The sequence below is a fragment of the Pantherophis guttatus genome, chromosome 4 (assembly GCF_059756535.1).
Source record: "Pantherophis guttatus breed Tessera chromosome 4, ASM5975653v1, whole genome shotgun sequence".
NCBI classification, from domain to species: domain Eukaryota; kingdom Metazoa; phylum Chordata; class Lepidosauria; order Squamata; family Colubridae; genus Pantherophis; species Pantherophis guttatus.
Window position 1 is genome coordinate 38,391,352 of NC_142066.1, and position 6,064 is coordinate 38,397,415.

General features: G+C 33.2%; 1 pseudogene; it reads left to right on the top strand.

Moving 5' to 3' along the window:
• Positions 1–4,239: 4,239 nt before the first annotated feature.
• Positions 4,240–5,792, top strand: LOC148114027 (olfactory receptor 12D2-like; annotated as a pseudogene).
• The last annotated feature ends 272 nt before the right edge of the window (positions 5,793–6,064 follow it).

Below are 6,064 nucleotides of genomic sequence, written 5' to 3' on the forward strand. Positions count from 1 at the left end.
GGAAATCTAGGAAATTACTGGGAATATATTTAACAGTTTATTTCTTACAACCCTTCTAAATACACAGAGGGGATTTCCTGCATCTCAAAGTAACAGCTTCAAATTGGGCAATATATTTTTTATGATATGAACAGTCTAAATATCTAAAAGAAATATATATTTGATTTGGACATTTTATTTTTAGAATTTTTATTTGATCTATTTCTTTTTCTTTGCATCATGGAAATCTGCAGGTATCCTTTTATGATAAATCCATTTATCCACATGGATTAATTCACATTGAGAGAACCATAAGAAAATTATGGAATACTCACCATGATAATACTCAAATAATTTGAAGTTGCTGCTGCTGCTGCTGCACCCACTTAACTCACTTAAACTTATTCTGAAATAGCAAAATATTTGTACTTATTCTGTTTCATTACTTTGTTATAATCTTGAGTTTTGAGTCAGCTAATACATTTGAAGTAATCAAACTACTATCACAAAAGAGAAAAAAGACAAAAAACAAAATAATAATAATAAAAAACAATTCATGTGTTTATCTGTTTTGTTTTGTTTTGTTTAAAAAAAAATCAGTCCAGAGTAGGATTTCAAAAGTATCAGATAGGAAAAAAATCCTTCTTAGCCTTTTTGCAAGGCAACCAAGATAGAGGTTCTGGTTCAGGAAGCAAAGATAAGCAGCTTCTATTGTGTATTTTTTAAATGAAAAAGTTTAATATTGACTAGATTATTCTTGTTGCAAAATTATGCATATTACATATTATTTCTAAAGTTGGTGGTACCTTTATTGAAAATCTGAAAAGTTCTCAGAATAAAAACTATATTTGGATGCATTTTACATGTTTAATCTATAATAAATGAAGTATTATTTCTAATATATTTTTCATTAATAACCCAGGCTTTAAATCTGAAAATAAGTTAATCGTGTGCTTCCTGTACACCATATATGCCAATATTATAACTGGGTGGCATCTAGCCAGTGGTGTGCCAGTAAATAAATATGAACAATCCTGCTAGCTCCATTGTCCCATCACACATCTTAACAAATATCCAAACTGCTGATCAGCCTAAGTGTAGATATGGAGTCAACTAGTTTACAAAATTCCTAAACATTAACAAATTTTATCATATTACCCAATCCAAACCAGTTCCAGAACTCCACTACAGGCAGACCACAGTTCTAAGAAGTCATCAGAACTTTTAGAATTTTATGTATTCATGAAGATTTTCAAGTGCTCTTTATGTGTTGTTATGAAATAATTAAAGTTTGGTGGACAAAGGGATAATTAAATATCAGTGCTTTAACATTACTTGGAAAGCTAAAAATAATTTATATCTGAAACTGAAACTGAGCTTTCCATTCAAAATCAGAATTTCTTTTTGATTCAATAGCAATATTGTCTTACTATTTTTAGCTTTTTTTTCTTAATGGGTATCTTGATTTCTTTTTATTGCCAAAAAGAAAAAAATGTGGCACTATTTCAAGACCTTGGAAAATAACCTTGATCATTAAAAATATACTAAAATACCATTAATTGCTGAAACAAACTGTTCATAGATTTTTCTCCATAGGGACACATTGCTTCAAGGATTGTTCCTTCTTTCCTCCCATAGCAGCCAATAACATTTTGAACACTAAGCATGAAGAGTCAGAAATCACTAGAAGTATACTCTTCTCTAGGGTTTAAATACACACACCATTTAAATACACACAACTGCTTATGCTTTAAATTTTTATTCTTGATAGGAAGGAGTTGTTCTTAAGGTATGAATAGTTTGGATATTTAGCAAATATAAATTAACTACAAGTAGTTAATTTATTCAGGGGAATTCTACTTGATCTGTGTGATATGTTTAAGAATAATAATAATAAAAAAAAAGTTAATACTATCCAGGTTACAGTGTCTCTCCATGTTAGACTATATTATGCACCCTTTCTGTATTATTACAATGACAGCATTTTCATAAAGATATATGATGTTTTGCAAATGACATTCAGTTACAGTTTATCCTTGGATGCAGTTTTCAGTCCTTATCTATATTAAATATAGTATATATTTTATGTATCTACATAAAACTACAGGAACAGGAGAGGTTCATTGTTGCTAACAAATAATGTGTACATAGCTTTTTTTATTATGACTTTCTAAATAATTCTACATATTTAAAATTATGGCCTGATTTATTCAATTATTTATTCTTCATTTCATTATTTCTACCATTGTGAGAAATGAGTTTTGCTTCAGTTATATATTCTTTTTAATCTATTCTTTGTTTCTTAAGTATATGTTCTTAGTTAATTTATATTATTATTATTATTTACTTAATTCATTAAACATGAAACTCAGTCAACTGAACATTCAAAAATGCATCACAAATACCATTGACAGGTGCTAATGGTTGATACAGGTTGCTGTCAGTGTCCTAGGTATCAACCAAGTACCTTCTTAAGATGTACGATGTTCCAAGTAGCACAGTTTTTTGCAGTTCCGCTGGTGTTATTGCAGGAAGTTGCAATTTGTTGATGTATCTTATAAAATTCTTGGACATCGTTCCAAGTGCCCCAATGACAATGGGTATCACTGTTACATGTTTCATCCATAGCCATGTAGTTTTGATGGCCAGGTCATGATATTTCATGATTTTTTCCAGTTCTTTTTCTTCGACTCTGGCATCTCCTGGTACCGCGATGTCAATAAATTGTACATTTCGGTTTTTGACAACTGTGATATCTGGTGTGTTGTGTTCCAAGTGTTGATCTGTCCCACAAGATCTTCACCTTCTCATTTTCTATAATTTTTTCCAGTTTATGTTCCCATGACTCTTTGGATACAGATAAGTTGTATTTTTTACATAATGACCAGTGGATTAATTTAGCAACTCAGCCATGCCTAGCTTTGTAATAAGTTTGTGTGATTTTGCTGCATTCACATATTAAATATGAAACAGTTTCGCCTTTGTAATTGCAAACTCGGCAGTTTGGATTGTCGGTGGATTTTTGTATCTTTGCTTTTGTGGCATTAGTTTGTAGTGCTTGTTCTTAAGCAGCCAGTATTAAACCTTCTGTTCTCCATTGAGGGTGGAGACAGCAGCCAGACATGCTCATTGGTCAGAAAAGGACTGACCCTGTCTTAGAATCTAAATCCCGCCCCTGTTACTAGGGACACCCAGCTTTTGCTCAGTTCATCAGACTGAACAGTTGTGTGGATTAGTGATATAATCTAGTTAATGTTTTATAATACTTTTTAAAAAAATGGCAAGTATGTTAAATGTATTTTTTTCTTTTGAAGGTTATAGTTTTTGTGTTTCCACTAAAATCCACTGAGCCTTTGACAACAATTTCTTTGGTTTAAATGTGAAAATACAACAAGGGACAAAACCTTTCTATAATATTTACTATTTTATATTTCCCATTTCAAAATAGGATGTTTCATTCACAGTTAGAGTTAATTCTCCTATATGCAACCATGCTGTATTTAAAGTGTAAACAATAAATTCCAGATTTAATTTAATGAAAGTAAATTAACAATAATCTATAAATATTAGGATGATTGGAAAGGAACATTCAGTTCACCAATTTTAGATTGGACTCTATAAAGTGCATATTTAGATCAGTGCAATCTATATGGATAAACATGTGATGATATCCTATATCAGAACCACACACACACCACAGATTCCAGAGACTAAGACAGGTGCATTGGTATACCTGGGCTTTCTCTGTTCTAAATCCTTATTACCCAATGAAATAAAACAAATTTGCAGGTGACACCAGGCTGGTAGGAATAGCCAACACTCCAGAAGATAGGCTTGAAATACAGAAGGATCTTGATGCTATCTAACAAATGAAATTCAATGGTTAAAAAAAATAAGATTCTAATTTAAACAAGAAAAACAAAATGCCTAGATACAGTATACTGTAGGTGGGACCTCACTCAATAGGACTAACTTTGAGAGGGATTTTGGAGTCCTAATAGACAATCATTTAAATAGTAGCCAGCTGTGGGCTGCAGTTGCCAAAAAAGCCAACACAGTTCTAGGCTGCATTAACAGAGGGATAGAATCAAGATCACATGAAGTGTTAATACCACTTTATAATGCCTTGGTAGGGCCACAGTTAGAATACTGCAGCCAGTTTTGGTCGCCATGATATTAAAAAGATATAGAGACTCTAGAAAGAGTGCAGAGAAGAGCAACAATGATGATTAGGGAAATGGAGGCTAAAACATCTAAAGAATGGCTGCTGTAATTGTGTATGTCTGGTTTAATGAAAAGAAGAACTAGGGGTGACATGATAGCAGTGTTCTGATATCTCAGGGGTTATCACAAAAGCATCTGAGGGCAGGAGAAGAACCACTAGATGGACACTAATCAAGGAGAGAAGCAACCTACAACTAAGAAGAAATTTCCTGATAGAATAATTAATCAATTGCCTCCAGAAGTTGTGAATGCTCCAACACTGGAAATTTTTAAGAAGAGATTGGAGAACCATTTGTTTGAAATGATATAGTGCTTCCTGCCTTAGCAGGGGGTTAGACTAGAAGACCTCCAAGGTTGAATCCAAGGATATTCTATACTATTCTAACTAAGGTGGAACAATTCATCTTGCTGGGACTAAAAAGTAATTTGGAACTTCAGTATGTAATTTTTGGAATTTTTCTTCTGTTGTACTTGACCACATTAGTACTCAATGGTACTATTGTGATTTTAATTTTAACTGAACCTCACCTTCACAGACCCGTGCATTTTTTCTTTGGAAATCTTTCCTGCCTTGACATAATCTATTCCACAGTAATTGTTCCAAAGATGCTATGGAGATTTCTAATACAGCTACAAATCATCTCCTTCAATGGCTGCATGGTCCAGCTCTTTTTTTTCTACTTCATGGATGGTATTGAAGGCACACTTCTTGGAATCAAGGGCTATGACTGCTAGGTTGCAATATGCAACCCTTGAACTATGCTCTCATTCTGAGAAAAGATGTCTATATGAGGACCCGGATTGTGAAGGCAATAAGCTGACTTTGTATAAAAAAGAACACCGCTTAGGGCAGGCCAAAAGCCCTACTAAGCAGGTATATACAAAAGTATGAAGGCTATTGCTTAACACATTGTAAGCCGCCCTGAGTCTCCGGAGAAGGGCGGCATATAAATCGAACCAATAAATAAATAAATAAATAAATAAATAAATAAATAAATACATACATACATACATACATACATACATACATACATACATACATACCTTAATGGCAATAGCTGCCTGGTCTATGGCCTTTTTTCATGCTTTGATGCACACAGTAATGACTGCTTGCCTTCCCTTCTGTGGACCAAATATAATTGAGCACTTTATCTGTGACATCAAGCCATTGTTAAAACTGGCCTGTGGAAAGATACACCTCAATTTCATCCTCCTTAGAATTGTTACCAGCTATGTTGCCATATTACCTTTTATCTTCATTCTCTTCTGTCATCTTCATATTATTACTTACTTTTTCTTTAAAATGAAGCCCCAGCATGGTTGACAAAAAGTCTTCTCTACCTGTGGATCCCACCTAATTGTAGTAGCTTTAGTCTATATTAGACTATTTATTTAACTACATGCTTCCACTATCCTCTCAACAGGACATGATAATAACACTGATTTATAATGTAATTATCCCAATTTTGAACCCATTTATTTATACCCTAAGAAACCAGAAGGTTAAAATGATGATGAAAATGATTTTGGTCACAACATGTTCACTTTTTGTTGAAAGAAATTATGGTCTTCTGTGTCTATGGAAATGAATTTTTGAATTCTCCTATTTCATATATAGGAACAAATTGTAAGAGATTTAATACAAGATAATTATGTTTTATAGTATATTAGGGAGGTACATTAAATTTAATAAATAAATAAATAAATAAATAATTTTATTTCTATACTGCCCTTCTCCCGAAGGTAATAAATGTCTTGACTTCCGGTTGGTGCTGCGGCGATTCAGATGGGGAATTAGCGGGGCTCCTAGGAGCCCCACAAAAACCCCGTCTGTCAAGCCGCTGCCAGCAGGTCTGTGGAC